The 16859-nt window shown below is 44.0% G+C and overlaps 1 protein-coding gene across 1 annotated transcript in view; it reads left to right on the top strand.

Annotated features, from left to right (window-relative positions):
• The window catches only part of LOC146578426 (T-cell surface protein tactile-like), a 553052-nt gene that overhangs the window by 252140 nt on the left and 284053 nt on the right, over nt 1–16859 (top strand). The window lies entirely within an intron of this gene.

Raw genomic sequence — 16859 nt, 5'->3', positions numbered from 1 at the left:
CACACTTATCTGTAGTTTGTCTCCATCCAGGATCATCAGAATATAATGAACATGTGTGAAGAGCCACAAAATGCTGCTGCCCTCTCAGCATGATGAGCTCCAGCCTTTGTTAGCAGGACAACAGGAAACATGAGACAACTTTCAGAGACAGTAACCAACTGTGGCCACAAGATGGCAGCAGCTGATCTGAGATCCTTTATTGGACAGAAGGACTCTGCTCTGTGACGTCATCAGAGAGACGGCCTTCACTCTGATAGATCTGACGTCATGTCTGCACTGCGATGATGAAAGCTGATAAACACATTGTTATTGATCCATGAAATCACCTCTGTCCTCTCAAGTGTAGCTGTTTACAGAGCTGAAGAAGTCCTTCATCATCAAAACAGACAAACATGTATTTCCTGTATTAAGTGACGTCATCCTCACTCTGACCTCTTACATACATTCTGTTCAGTTTTCCTGCTGTAAGAAATAAACTGTGTGAAAATAGAAATGCAGGGAAACATCCATTAAGTGAACAAAGTCCAAAGAAATAAACTTGGACTGTTTTTTGAAGCCTAAATAAAATGTGAATAAACGTTATAGATACATTTGAAACCAGCTACTCTGTGACTTTACACACTCACACAGTAACAGAGCTGATTCCTGATTGGAGCAGCACAGAGTTAGTCTTCTTTTCTGGCTGTGGATTGGTTCGTCAGGATTTCCCCCTTTACAGGTTTAAAAACAATCTCTGTTTCTACATTTGTTGACCTCCTTCTTGTGTCTAAAGGTGAAGCAGCACCAGCCTCCTCTGATCCTCATGTTGTAGCTCTGTGTGTCCAGCAGGGGGCAGAACACCTCCAAACTGTGCCAGCAGCTCTCACTGTGAGCTCAGACGTTTGTGGACACTCAGTTTGTTTGAACATAGTAAATAATCAGAGCTTCTCACACTGTTTATGGGGACACCACCTGCCCGAGGGTGTACTGTGTCAGAGAGGTGGTGTATGGTGCTGGGTGTAGTCTCTCTGCTGGTTCACAGTTTTTACTGAGGAGCTGTGTTCATGTCAGGAAGGTTTCGTCTGATCACTGTGGTGCAGTTTGGTTTACTCTGTTTCTGAGTGTTTGTAGGATCAGTCTCTGCAGGTCACCTGATACCTGGCAGTGAAGTGTTTATGAATCAGCTCCGTCAGATTTAATCCAACAGAATAACATGTAAAACACTCCAGGGCTTTTACTCTGAAACTTTCTCCAGAGCTGTCTGGAGTTTTCTTACATTAAAATATTCTGGGATTACCAGACTGTCCACATCATGTGTCCTACCAAAACTTTCATCCACAAATATACCCTGACATTAAACCCAAATAGATGTGAGAGCGAGTCATTAGTATCAGTACTGTGTGTGTGTGTGTGTGTGTGTGTGTGTGTGTGTGTGTGTGTGTGTGAGAGAGAGAGAGAGATATTCAGGTAACTTACTGGGTTGCTGCACATGCTCACACCTTTTCAGCACAACAGGTGCAGTTTGGTGTTTTACTGCCTCCTGCTGGAACAATGATGGCAGCTCTCAAGACTTTATTGGTTATTGTCATTTCGTGTTACACAGCATGAAACGAAATACTGTTCCTCAGCAGCCTCTACAGTGCAATAACCAATATATTTTAAAAAGAATAAATACAGTTTAAAGGGAATAAGTTTAAAAAAGAGCAGCAAAAAAGGCATAAATCGCTTAAAATCTAAGTTCTAAAAAAACCTCCAGTTTTTATTAATATTTTATTATTTATCAAATTATTATAAACTAAAAATATTTTTTACGTGATAAACGACTTCAGTGCTTCGTCCATGACCTCCTGAAGGTAAAGGGCCCAAAGAGCCAATCAGCAGCTCTGAAACAGGAAATATGACTCATGGAGAAGTTCACAACAGTTTCAGCTGCCAATTGTACTCATCACCATGGAGATCAGTCTCCATGGTGGAGGCAGAGTGACAACAGCAGTGCGCAATTGCGCACGTGCACAGCTTAGAGGGAACATTGCTGATGGGCCTTCTTGACCAGGCTGGAGGTGTTAATTGACAGATTCTCAGAGATGTGGGTCCAGGGGCGGAGCGTGGGGGTGGCTTACTGGGCTTAAGCCCGGGTTGTTTTGTCAGAAGCCCGGGGTCTTTTGGAGTGTAATTTTTTCATAGTTAGATGCCTGGCTGACAACTGTATAAAACAAAAAGTACACACAATATTCGAAGCACATAGTGCACACTGTGGGAATTTACAACTGTGCGTGAATCCCCCCTGATATTGGTATGATCCGAGCTCAGGCACTAAGCGACTGAGCGAGGGGGCGGGGCAGCTGCTGCCTGTGAATGCGCTGTTGGAGAAACGGAGCCAGCCATACTAAGGAGAGCTTAAGTTTGACCAGGTACCAAAGCAAATCATTCGTACCGTACAAATAATGTAAATATGACGGTGCATCACGAAAGATTGATATCAAACTGATCACTTGACCAATATGACGTTACTCGCTCTTCAAGTGAATCAACAAATGGCGAAATGAAAAGCCGAACAAATGCTGTTTCTTTAGAGAGTCTTAGCTTATGTGTGTTTATTTCATATTTTCAGTTCTTACCCTCCCCGACTAAATCGGTTTCAGTTATGTACTGAAACATAAGAATGGACATTCGAGGGTTCTTTCAAAGAAAAAACTCAGGTAAATGTTATTTTATATATTATGTTTTGTATGTTGTTCAGTATATTTCTATGCAAAACAAGAGGAACTTCAATACACAGCAGTATATTCACAGTTGAAACCAGATATTTACATACACTTTAGGGAGAAAACATAAAACATTTTTACTGTACAACATCAATTTAGAGTAAACTTTTGTTTTAGATAAATATTGAAATATATTTTGAATTAGTTAAATGTCAGAATAAAGAGAGACAGAGCTGTCTATTTTTTAGCACTTTCATTAAATTTAGGAGTACATGTACACTAAGTTTATTGTTAATTAATAAGAAAACTCCAGACGATTCCATTCCATTCCACGAGAGGGAGAGAGAGAATGAGGACAGAACAGAGGTGGAACAAGAGCAGGTGAGACACACATGTTAGTCAAATGGTTGTTTACCAAAAGTATCACCGTATCATAGGTACTCATGTATCTCATACCTAGTGTTTCTTTTTAGGTTTGTTATTTTTCAAATTCTATATTTATTAAGTTATGCAGGCTTGTTTGCACAACAAGGCTAAATAATTATATAAACTTTTCTCAATCTAAATATTGTACTTTGGTAGAATTAAAAAATAAGTGTAGTGCAGGTCTATGATGATTTTTAGTTCTACTATCATCTAGTTCTGATTGTGGTTCTGTCTTGGTTAAGTCCTCAGTAGTCCTGGTTTTGAACTGTTGTAGTCCTGTTTTAATTCCGGATCAGTTCTGGGTCTGGTTGAATTGAGGTTTAGTCCTCGTGTCTTGATACAGCCCTGATTTTGTTCTGCCTTGCTGCTTAATTAAAGAACTAGTTTAAGGTGTCCTGCACATGTGATATATATTTTTCCCTATATGAAGTCATTCTTTTTTGAACAAAACTCAAAACAGAGCCTATTAATCTTTCAGTCATTTCTACACCCCCCCCCCCCCCCCAAAAAAAAAAAAAAAGAGAAAAAAAATCCCACATGCATACTACCCTTTAGGGCTAAGCCCCGGGTGTTTCAAATGTCTGGCTCCGCCTCTGTGTGGGTCCCCAAGAACTTAAGCTGGAGACTCGTTCAACAGCTGTGCTATTTATGTAGGAATATCAAGGAAAATCCTCATGTTTATCAGAATCAGAATCAGAATCGTGTTTATTGGCCAAGTATATGTGCAGACACATACAGGGAATTTGGTTCCAGTAGATGGTGGCTCTCAAGCACAGCAATGTAAATCTCACACACACACACACACACACACACACAAGTGTCTATATATACACATTACACATACATACACAAAGCTGTGTAAACCAACTATAAATAACGAATCTAAACTTATATACATAAAATACAGAAATGAATGAGGTGGAATGAATACTACAAAATGTACATAAGGTGCTGCTGCAGTCTGGCAGTGGGAGCAGTGTGACAGGTCAACTGTTAAGAAGGGAGATGGCGAGGGGAAAGAAACTGTTCCTGTGTCGGGTGGTCCTGGTCTGCAGGCTTTATGCACTGTTTTGTGTATTAGAGCATTCTTGCAGTGAAGGAAATTAGACTTGAGGTGAAGAGAAAGATGATGATGTTGAAACAACATAACAATACAACAAAAGTCACCTCAAGGCACTTTTTATTGTTAGGTAAAGCTGAGAGGCGAGTTACACCCTGGACAGGTCTGCAGTCTGTCACAGGGCTAGCACAGGGAGATGGACAGCCGTTCACACTCACATCTACACCAATGGGAAATTTAGAATCATCAATTAAGGTAACCTGGATTGGACTCTCCCTTACTTGTGTTAAGAAAAATCCTACATTAGTACCAAGAGAGTGTTGGCCAATAGAAAGATGAAACCAAAAAAACAATTAAGCAGCTCAGTGATGTGTTATCAGTAACACTGTGTGTGACAGACTCAGGGCTTGCTTTGCTGAGACTTGTCTTTAACATAGATTACCACATTATGTTTACACAGTATGTTTTACTTCCTGCAGGGTCTCCTTCACAATAAAAGCTGTTTTGCATCAATTTGGATTGCAACACCTTTATTTTGAAACCAGGAGAGGAAGTTTTATAGACATGACTGCTACCATGTGGCTACCTACCTGTGGAGGAAATCAGTGAGCCTCTACAAAAGCCAGTGTCATGCAGGCCAAGAACCAAACAGCCTTGATTGAAAATGACTCACCCGTTATTTGATTTGATATACCTTTATTAGTCCCACAAGGGGAAATTTCATTATTGACCCAGACGTCCAAGAAAGGCAACTTCCATCTGAGGAGGCTAGTTGTGATAGATGGCGAGCCAACCACTTTGAGGACGATCCACCCCAAAGAAGATACACACCCACACACTCATACATTCCAATTACACTCAGAAGGACCTTTAAAGTTGCCGACTTAATTCTAAATTCTTAAAGGGCCCCAATGAGTACTTTTATTTTGTTTAAGTGTGCACACTATTTTATTTTATACTTTTGCTGTACAAATTGGACAAATATCTGTTATACCTTGTAACAATACAAGCTGCCATCACCAGTGTGTGAATGTGTGTGCGTATGACTGGTTGTGTAAAGCGCTTTGGGGTCCTTAGGGACTAAAAAAGCGCTATATAAATACAGGCCATTTATCATTTTACAAGAGAGGATACTCAAAAGTTACCATTGTGTCCAGGTCATTATTGCTGCTCAATACTTTAGCTCCAAACGAATTTGGTGTCTTGTGATACTGGCCAGAGCCTCATTACGGGTCCAAGTAGTTATTGTGGTGTAATTCACCTTTATACCTTAAAGTTGGTTACAGTCAGGTCATAAATCTGTCTTTTACGTCACTGACACAAGACAGATGCCAATTATCAGCGCCGGAGAAGACATCGTGAACATTTCCTGGGCATTCAGTGTAGATGTCAGTGAAACTGATGGAAAGACAAAGCTCAAGAAACGTGAACATTTTATTTGTACTGTACAATCTGTAGATTCTGACAGAAATCTGCAACTATCCTTTGAAGCACCGCTCCTCTAAAACAGCAACAAGGATAATTATTAGGCCATTCGTAAATAACAAAGTAAATTTATAACTTAAAACAAAATTGGGAAACGTAAAGTCAGAAACAAGTCTTCATATTAGCCCTTTAAAGCCGGTCGGAGCGGGCACGCTCCGTTTTGCGTAGCTATTTTTAAATCCCGGTAGCACTGCAACCACGTAAGCTAGCGCAATACTTTTTTTTTGCATATGAAACCGGAGGAGTTGTACTTACATCTTATGACCAACACAGAGAGACTGAGGAGGAGCTTCTTCCCGCAGGCGATACGGTCTCTCAATCACACCACCACACAGTACTGACCCACACATACGGTTCTTACACACACACTGGACTTTCTGGACTTTGTTTTTGCACAACACTGGTCACTATATTCTTCATTTCCGGTTAATACTTGTACAGCTGCTGTTATTGTGTATATATTTATTTATATTTCTTCATACATTCTTATATAGTTCTATATTGTGTATTGTGTATTTTGTTGTACAGTTATTTTATTTTCAACTTTAATTTATATATTTATCTTTATCTTATTCTTCCCAGTTAAATTTACCCTTCATTCTAATTTGTGTTGTACAGTTATTTCATTTTTAACCTTAATTTATATTTTATTCCTTCCTAGTTAAATTTACCCTTTTTAATTTTTCATATTTATTTCCTATCTTATTCATAGCCTTTTCCTTTTTTGTTTTCTTTAGGTCACGAGCAGTTGTCCAAGCATTTCACTACATATCGTACTGTGTATGACTGTGTACGTGACAAATAAAATTTGAATTTGAATTTGAATTTGAATTTGAATTTGCCATCAGCTTGTCCTTGGTCACAGTTTCCTTCCACATATAGCTTTGCAAAAACTGCATAAAAAGCACTTGCAGCAACAAAAACACAATATTCCAGAAACACACTTTGCCGATCCGATCAGCTGTTCATAACACTTCCTACATTGGACTAGACGCCAGCGTGAACTATCGCATATCCGCCATTACCTGCCCGAAACTGGAAGTGACGTCATTTTCACTAAAATGTAGTTTTTTACCATCAGGGCCTCAGGGCCTATACTGGTGTTTTTAAAAGTTATCTTTGACTTCATGACTTTCTGTGTCGTTTCTGGGATGCTTAGAAGTCAAATTGCACTGCTGGAAATAGTTTGTTTTGATGCATATGCTGCATTTCTGCAAATCTGCATTATAATATTTATTTTCGTTTTTCCTGCAGTATATAAAAATGGTGTATTTCAAAAATAAAACTATGAAGACACTCAAAATAAATTTCCTGTGGTGGGAAACTATTTTGTGCAACTTTTTTGTATTTATAGTTTTGAGGGTTAAGCCTCTTAAATTTCTCTATTAGAAATATATGTTAAAAAAACAAAAACGATTTTCAATTGTTTTGTAGTTTATTGCACTTTTTTGCAATTTATGTAATTACTGTGCACTTAATGCATACATTGTCACTGGTGGAGTTGGCTGGTGAGCGACACTCAGCCTCTGGGGAGGCCCTAGAGGGAGCAATTGTCTCAGAGATGTCCAGCTTAAGAGAACCAGCAAACGTTTGTATGAAGCGTGTTCCCTGCTTGTAATGCAGCGGTGAGGATGAAGACTGAATGAATGAGTGAGTAGGCTGCTGAGCTAGTGGCGACTGAACTGAGGGCAGAAGAAACAGTCTTTGAAGCAGCGGCCATAGAAAAACCACTATCATTTTCTGTGTTTCCACTGAAAATGATAGTGAGATAGTGAAAAATGAATAAATCGTCCTTGTTTCTGGCAACGCAGAAACAGTGTCCCTCTCACTCACCACTGCCGGTGGCTTACATGTCCCGACATCCGGCTGTGGGGTGCTACGCCGACGGCGGGAACGTCGCTTTCTTTTCGGAGACGGCTCCGACGGGCCGGATAATCCCTCATCCGGCTGTTCGGACGGCACGTACTCCGTGGAAACGAGCGGGTGAGCGGTAGCGGCGGGGGGGTGAAGGATGAAGTTTTGTACCAGCGGGTGTAGTGAGTCCAATAGCCAGGGATAATCGGAAATAAGCTGTTGTAGCCTGGCTTCCAGAATGTAGAGAAACGTTTCTCCCTCATGCTCTAACCACAGGTTGATTAATTTTGAAGCTGAGTCCGTTATGAAATTCCGAAGCTCCGTGGGTGGGGTGACTGCCGCTGGATCCATATCTGGCTGGTCCGTACTGTCACGGCGAGTGAGAAGAGCCATGTGGAAGAAATGAAGGAGGGTCCAAATGCAGGCAGTCGTGAAGGTGTGAAGGTGGTTTATTGAATAAACGGCAAAGGGAAAGTGGCAAACGAAGACAAACTATACTGGAAAACAACTGAACTACAGCGCAGAAACCAGAACACGAACATGAAGGACGGGGAGCAGAGGCAGACGATGGTAGACAGCAGGGAACACATGGATGAAACATGGTGGATACACAGATGGAGCAGCAACTACAATGACAGAGGACACGACTTAAATACACACAGAGAAACACAGGGGAATTACACACAGGTGGTGGACACAGCTGGGAATAATCAACAAGACCAGACAGAGGTAAAACTGAACACACTCGCATGAGATGCAGACCTTCACAATAAAACAGGAAACGAGAACACTACACCAAGACGCACACCTGACACTGAGAGACAGACAGACAGAGAATGACACATGGAACCTGAACTAAACTAAACGTGAGATACAACCGAGAACAAATCCTTAAACATGAATAAACAGAAACATAGAATTCTAATCATCAACATCATCATTATAATAATAATACTCATAGGGCCCAAAACCAAACCAATCATTCAAAAATAAACTAAAAATCGAAACTGACCCAGAACCGTGACAGACATATTATTAAAATTTGGGCTATAATGGTTGTATTGATGTATAGCAACTTGAAATGCTCCCAAAAATGGCTCCACAGCATGTCAAAATATAATATAAGCTCTGGCGGACTTGGTTCTATGCTAGGTCTTAAAGGGTTAAGGGCCATCAGTCAAACAATACTGTTTGGTCTGGGTCTAAGCATGTTGTGTGTGATGACTTCTTTTGCTTTGAGGGCCGTGAACAGTTCACACTAGAGTGTGTTTTGGTGTCACATTTTATTCGTAGTGTGAACAACCGGACAAAAAAAATCGGATTCGATCAAAGAAACGGAATTAAGCATTATGACCTGCAGTGTGAACGTAGCCTTAGACACCTTTATCCAAAACTCACTGGGTGTAGTAAATCAGTCATTAAACTCAGGTAACCCCTGAAGACTACTGCATTGCCACTGCAAGGTGACAAGTAAATTGGTCGACTGCTTGTCCAGTGAGAGCAGCAAACTCCAGGAAAGACCAATGAATGAATCAATGAGCACAGGAGACCAGTTCAATTATAGCAGAGAGAGGAACCACCAGTAATCAACCTGCAATGGTTAATTACTGCACTGGTGTTAGGTACTAACTTGCATGTTAGTACCTAACACCAGTGCAACAGAAAGAGGAAGAGATAATATACAGGGTGACACTGTGAGCTGATCGGCCACAGTAGCAAAATAGCAACAGTAACACTGATGCTGTCTATGTGGGCGTGTGTATGTATTGATTTAACTCTCATATAGATCTTCATGAAGACTGACATCTATGACACTGACTTTAAATCTCATCCAAAAGCCAGAGGGGCCTCTGCCACTGCTGTGCCAGCAACATCCTGCAAAACGTGTGTTTTAGTAAAAAAAGACAGATATAAGGATCAAGATGAAGATGAAGATGGGGCTGGTGTGGGTGGTTTAGATGGCTGACTGATGCAGTTAAAATAGAAGATAACATCAAACTGTTATGGTCTGGAGTCTAGTGACTCCGTGGTTATGTTTGTGTTTATTAATATTCACAATTTGATCTTGTTTCCTGGTTATTTGTTAACTATTTCCAGTGTTAGGTGTTCTCTCTGCCTCCTGTGTTTCTTGTGTTGTGTCTAGTGTCCCTGGTTTGATGTTTGTCCTTATTTTACTTTGACAGTCCTGTGCCCTGCATCAGTGTATTGTTTTGCTTCTTCCTGCTCGTGTCTGATTTGTGTCAGCTTTGTCTCCTACCCATTTCCTCATTTTCCCTTTGTGCATATTTGTTATGTGTGTTTACCTCTGTTCTTCATCTCCATCTGTGTTTCCTTCATGTTTCATGTCTCATTACTTTGTAGTGTTGTGTCAAGCCAATAATAAAGGCTAGCTTTTTTTTTTAACATACACCTTCACACCATTTTGTGTGTGCTTGGGTCCTCATTCTCATCATGAGGTCATCTGAGAAAAATGGCATATATCACAAGTGATCAGAAAATTGCATGCCTGTATTAGAAACACGTTGGCCCTATTTAGCAGGGAAGACAAGCAGGAAATAAGTCAGAGTGCCTGTTAGTGGTGTGATCACTGTGTGTTTCCTGATGTGCAGCAATACTGTTAAACCAGATGGGCATAACTACTGAAGCAGCTTTACTTGCTCACTGAAAACTGCAGAAACAGAGGTGAGTCTTGCTGGTTGATCATCCTTAAATTGTTTGAACTTCTATATATTTCATGCTTAGCTTAAAAGATCACTTTTAGTGACTACTGACACCCGGAATAGAAATACTCTACACAGCTGCATCAGCATTACAAGTGGCCTCTGCCAATGTGCAAAATCTAAGATCTAATAAACTAATATTTGGTATTTCGTGAGGAAATCACAGATGAGAAAAAGCGACTGGTTTCACTTTCCTCTTGTTGGCATGCTTTCTGCTGATCATAAATATTTGGATACAACTTTTGTTTACACTTCTGGGTGAAACACAAATGAAATGCCAGCATGAAACTTTGTCCAACATATGTGACTACTTAACACCTCCTTGCTCCGATCCTGTCACGTATGTGAAAGTGACTGTATCATCTATATACACACTCTTTATATATCATCACACAGACTGTGCAGCAATCCCATGTTACAAGCTCTTGTTAAGAAGAACATGTTGTAGACCTGGACATATGCAGACAGGATTATAACCAGTTATATGTTGTTATACATGATACCTTGTAATGCTCAGAGTAAAGAATTGTCTTGGTCCATGTTGAAATGATTGTTACGATTAGACTCGTGAGAGGAAGTGATTCATTTTTGCTTCCATAAATATAAACTGTACATGAAAGATGACATCACTAATGATTTCTATACTTGCATGTTAAGCTCTCAACTTTGCTTTTAATGCTGCAAGACTGTAGGGTGCATCATATAGAAAGCAACCTGAGACAACTGTTGTGAACTGAATTTAGTCAAACTGTCAGCAAACTCCCCCAGAAAGCTCCATGTATTAAAATTACTGTCTTAAAAAGAGATGCAGTAGAGTTCAAAAGAATATTTAAAATTAGTTTGACTTTCTCTCCATGAATCGCTACCTTATCGTGGTGGAGGGGTTTGTGTGTCCCAGGGATCCCAGGGGCTATGTTGTCTGGGGGCTTTTGCCCCGTGGTAGGGTCTCCCATGGCAAATTGGTCCTGGGTGAAGGACCAGACAAAGAGCGATTCAGAAGACCCTTATGAAGAGAACATCGAGGGAACAGTTTACCCTGCCCGGGATAGGGTTACCGGGGCCCCGCCCTAGAGCCAGACCCGGGGAGGGTGCCCGAGGGCGAGCGTCTGATGGCCGGGCCTTAGGACAGCCCAAAGAGGAGACATGGGCCCATCCTCCCGCGTGGGTAACGACAGCGAGACCTGGAGGGGCGTGATTGAACGGCCTCCCTGATCTGAACCCGAGCGGTGTTTTGTTATTGGACTTCTTTGCAAATCACAGTTTGGCCATAACGAACACCTTGTTCGAACATAAGAGTGTCCATAAGTGGCACGTGGCACCAGGACTCTCCTAGGCCGCAGGTCAATGATCGATTTTATAATCGTATCACCAGACCTGCGACCAAATGTTCTGGACACTCGGGTAAAGAGAGGGGCTGAGCTGTCAACTGATCACCACCTGGTGGTGAGTTGGATCAGGTGGCGTGAGAGGACGCTGGACGGACCCGGTGCACCTAAACACGTAGTGAGGGTGTGCTGGGAACATCTAGCAGAGGCCCCAGTCCGCGAGATCTTCAACGCACACCTCCGGCAGAGCTTCAACAGCATTCCGAGGGAGACGGGGGACATTGAGCCCGAATGGACCATGTTCAGCCTCTCCATTGCCAAAGTTGCTGCATTGAGCTCCGGCCGCAAGGTGGTTGCCGTGGTGGTAATCCCCGAACCAAATGGTGGACACCAGAGGTGAAGGGAGCAACCAGGCTGAAGAAGGAGTCCTATCGGGCTTGGTTAGCCTGTGGGACTCCGGAGGCAGCCGACAGGTATTAACAGGCCAAGCGGAATGCGGCTCGCGCAGTGGCTGAAGCAAAAACTCGGATGTGGGAGGAGTTCGGAGAGGCCATGGAAAAAGACTTTCGGACTGCCTCGAAGAGATTCTGGCAAATCATCAGGCGTCTCAGGAGGGGATAGCCGTGCTCTACCTGCACTGTGTATAGTGCTGCTGACGTCGACTGAGAAAATTGTCAGGCGGTGGAAGGAATACTTCGAGGACCTCCTTAATCCCACTGACACGTCTTCCGAGGAGGAAGCAGAGTCTGGGGATGAGGGGAAAGACCCGCCAATTTCCAGGGCGAGGTCACTGAGGCAGTTAAACAACTCCTTGGTGGCAGAGCTCCGAGTTCCTGAAGGCCCTGGACGTTGTAGGGTTGTCCTGGTTGACACGCCTCTGCAATGTTGCGTGAAGATCAGGGGCAGTACCTGTGGACTGGCAGTCCGACCGTGTCCTTCGAGGTGTCCTGTGGGAGGTGTTGCGGGAGAATGTGGTGTCTGGCCCATTGCTATGGGCCATTCAATCCCTATACAACCATTGCAAGAGCTTGGTTTGCATAAGTCGGACCCGTTCCCGGTGGATGATGGGCTCCGCCAGGGCTGCCCTTTGTTACCGGTTCTGTTCATAATTTTTATGGACAGGAGTTCAGTGCGCATGCGCCAACCAGCCTGTTACAGTCGCTCCTGCTTTTCTCTTAGTTTAGCTTTTTTTTCTTACGTATTCTTTTTTTTTCTGACTTGTATTTTCCTCCGTTTTCTTTTTTTTTTTTTTTTTAAATGACATCAGAAACAGCAGTATGCGACATTACGTGATGGCAGAGCTTCAGTTCATCCTTTGTCATTTTTTTTTTTTTTTTTTTTTTTTTTTTTTTTTAAATAGGACAGGGGGAATGAATGAGAGAAAGAGGGGGAGAGAAAGAAAGAAAACCAAAGGGGAGAAGAGACGGTGAGAGGGGGGGGGGAAGAGAGAGAGAAAAAAAAAAAAAAGAACTCCTGGGTCACCTGTATGGGGAAAAAAAAAAAAACAAACAAAAAAAACAAACAGAGGAGACAGCAAACAACAAAGAGCAACATAATAATAGAGAAAACAAAGCACCATCACAATAAACTAGCTAGTCATAGATATCAATATTTACTAAATAATAAACGATATTGTGCAGCACGCAAGATAGACAGCGCACAGTGTGCTTTGAGGCAGCAGCCAAGAAAGCTTTAGTCCGCGTCTGTGAATACCCATGTGTGCATACCTGTGTGGATCAGCATGCTTGCATTCCAAAGGTTTCTCCATGTAATGATCTGCTAGGGAGTGTGGGGGGGCCACAGCCCCGTCCTCCAGGGTGTGAAGCGGGTATGGAGGAGATCAAAACTCCAGACATCCAGAGGCCCCCAGAACACAAGAGACCATGGAAGACCAACAGAGGGGCAGCCGCGCCACTGTTCCAGTAAGAGCTGAGGAGAGTCCCAGATGAGGGCTCGCCCAGCAGCCGCGGAGCAGAAGTCAGGGGGAGTTGCAGTGACGCGCCCGTGAGCTCCGCCGGCCCCCAGCTGTGCCTGAGTGACCAAGCCCCAGGCCGAGAGGCCGGGGGCACCCCACCTCCAAAGGGGCCCGAGCGAGCCCCAGGCCCCAGGCCCCGACAAGCGGCCGCCAAGGAGTGAGCCGGTGTGTACCCGGACGCCCACCCCCAGACACAAAGAACCACCAACACACCGACACCTGAGGGAGTCCGCCACCGGCAGGGGAAGTGGTGGTGGGTGGAGATAGGCCTCCAAACCTTGGAGGGCCTGAGGTGTCCCCAGAGAGGTGGCGTCTGATACCCAACCTGACATATAGACACAGACATACAGGCACCCACAGACACAAACATCCATTCCCACCCTCATGCTCTCATATGCACTCACTCCACACTCAACCAACGTGGAGACAGACATAAAGAGACGCTGTACACACAATCACACTCCCCAAGCGTACTCTACAAACCGGGTCTAGGTACCCTTGCCCCTGGAGGGGGGAATTGCACCCAGACCCAGGTGGTGTTACCCTTTTCCCTGCGGTGGGGAGAGGCAGACCACCCCGACTCCGCAGCAGCAGGGAGGCCCCACACCCCAGACCGCAGTCGGACGGCCAACTCCTCCTACTAGCCCTCCCGCTCCAGCAGGCCGCAGAGAATGGGAGTGGGAGAAGACTCCAAACCTCCCTCCACCCGCTCATTGTAGTGTTGATGCATATGTGTTCTAAGGTGTAATTAAAACCCAGGAGGGCATGGAGCTACCTGCCAAGGAGCAGCAGGTAAGCGCATAGTCCCTCCTGCTAGCCCTCAATGACTAAGTGTATTTAAAATTGAGAGGTGGGCAACGACGTCAGGGGTGAGGTATACACCCTGATGGTAATTTGGACTCCGTGATTGTGCCCACCCCCAAGATCCTATATGTATGTGTAATGAGAGTGTGAATAATGTGAATGTCTAAGTTGTGGGATAAAATTGAGGCAGAGGTAGCCAGAAGGGGACAGGGGGGGGGGGGGGTAGCCTCCTCTGCACCCTGGTGACATACCCCCACTCCAAGGCCCTGCATGTGTGGGTGGTTGTGGAGGAGCGGGAAGAGGGAGGCAGCTGGAGATGGGGAGGGAAGGAAGGGAGGGGCAGGTAACCCCTCCCTGGGGCCAGCTCCCACGCTGACCCCAGTAGGCACTCCCACCCTCCGCGACCCGCCAGGGAAGGGGGGCCCAGGCCCATCAGACCGGGGCCCAGTGCAGTAGCGCCCTCCGGCTCCACAGAGCCCTGGACAGTCCACCCAACCCCACCACAGAGAAAACTGCACCCACCCCACCATCCACACATCTTCCAGACTACATAAGACGGTAAACGCCCAGGCTGAGATCTTCCTCCACCTCTCCTGTATCTCCCCCTCCTGCAGAGAGTTCCTGAAGAGAAGAAAGCTCCTGCAAGATGTGACCATCCCCCCCACCAGTTGAAGAGCCCCCCAGGCGGCTCGACGCACCGGCGGCACCCTGCTCCAGGGCCGGGCCCCCATGCACCCACCCGCCCACAACCCCGGCAGCACACCAACCAGGACCCAAGCCCCCGAGGCCCGGCCCGGGCCCCAGCCCAGAGACGGAGCGCCCCCAGAACCTCACGCCCATCCCGGACCCACCCAGGGGCAGCCAGGTTGCCAGGTCAGTAACCCACGTCCGTCAGCACAGACCCTCCCCTAGCCCCGCTGCACGCAGCCGCGAGGAAACAGTCACCTGAGAGCCAACAGAGCCCCCAACCGGACGTCACCGCTACCCCGGGTTGAGCCCCCCAAGGAAGATGCCTCCCGGGAACCCCCCGACGCCCTAAGCCTGTCCCTACCCCCTCACCAATCACAACAGTGAAGGCGGGACCAAACTATGACCCCCCACCCCCACTAGGTGATGGAGCTGATAAAAGGGGCCCAGAGCAATTGATCTAATGTGGTGGCAGAGGCTGTGTCAAGACTAATGTAATCTAATAGATAATTTCTATATTGGTTAGAATTAAGATTATTTTTATTTTTCCAGTTCATGAGGACTGTTTTCTTGGCTATGCATAAGGCAGTGAAGATCATATGGGCTATATTCTTTTCTGAAGTGACATTATCTAAGCTGCCCAGTAGACACACTAAGGGGGAAGTTGGAATGTTACATTTCAGACACTTTGATAAGTCTTCACATATCTCGCGCCAAAACTTTTGCACTGGTGGACAGAACCAAAGAGCGTGGATGTAATTGTCTGGTGTATTGCCTTGACAGTGTGAGCAGTTGTTGGAAGATGTAAAGCCCATCTTGAACATCCGATGACCTGTATAGTGCACTCTATGAAGTATTTTGTATTGTATTAATTGCAGACTGGGATTTTTAATTAATTTAAAAGTTTTTAAGCAAATCTGAGACCAGAAGTTTTGGTCTAGGTTGACTGATAAATCTGCTTCCCACTTTGCAGTAGGAAGGGATATTGATTCATCTAATTTAGAAAGTGTTCTGTATATTTTAGATAATAATTTGGGGGATTTAAGAGTAAGAAAATGTGCCGCACTTAGTGGTGTTTGTAATTCAACTTGACTGAGGTTAAATTTCTTTTTTACTATGGATTTAATTTGTTGATATTCTAAAAACCTTGTCTTGTTGATCCCATATTGTTCAACTAGTCTGTCAAATGGAATAAATTCTGTTCCCTCTAATATATGTTCTAAGTATTTAATTCCTTTACAACTCCATTCTGGGAAATTAATCATATTATTGTTTTGTAATATGTCAGGGTTATTCCAGATAGGTGTACGTTTGCATGGGATTAATGAAGATTCCGTTATTTTTAGAAACTCCCACCATGCTGTTAGAGAAAAGCTGATGTTGATACTTCATGTCTTTTGATGTTTGAGCTAATAAATGGTAGGTCTGAAATCTCTAGATCCTTGCATAGTGCCTGTTCAACATCTAGCCAGGGCTCAACTAAGAAGGTATGTTTTAACCATTCTGAGATGAACTGAAGCCTGTTGGCTAAGAAGTATTGGTGAAAATTAGGCAGATCTAATCCTCCTCTATCCTTGGTTCTTTGTAGCATTTTTAAGCTAATACGCGGGGATTTATCTTTCCAAAGGAATTTGGAAATATATGAATCCAGAGATCTGAACCAATCTTGTGATGGTTTGTTAGGGATCATCAAAAATAAGTAATTTATTTTTGGCAAGATCATCATTTTTATAGTGGCGACCCTTCCCATGAGTGATATGGGTAAAGATTTCCATCTAGTCAGATCGCCTTCTACTTTCTTTAGAAGTGGGATGTGGTTTAGTTTAGTTAAGTCTGAAA

The sequence above is a fragment of the Mchenga conophoros genome, linkage group LG3 (genome assembly GCF_057382185.1).
Source record: "Mchenga conophoros isolate Kocher_MC1m ecotype Shallow Benthic linkage group LG3, M_conophoros_male_GT1.1, whole genome shotgun sequence".
Taxonomy (NCBI): Eukaryota; Metazoa; Chordata; class Actinopteri; order Cichliformes; family Cichlidae; genus Mchenga; species Mchenga conophoros.
The sequence above is the reverse complement of the archived record's forward strand: the minus strand, read 5'-3'. Positions and strand labels throughout refer to the sequence as shown.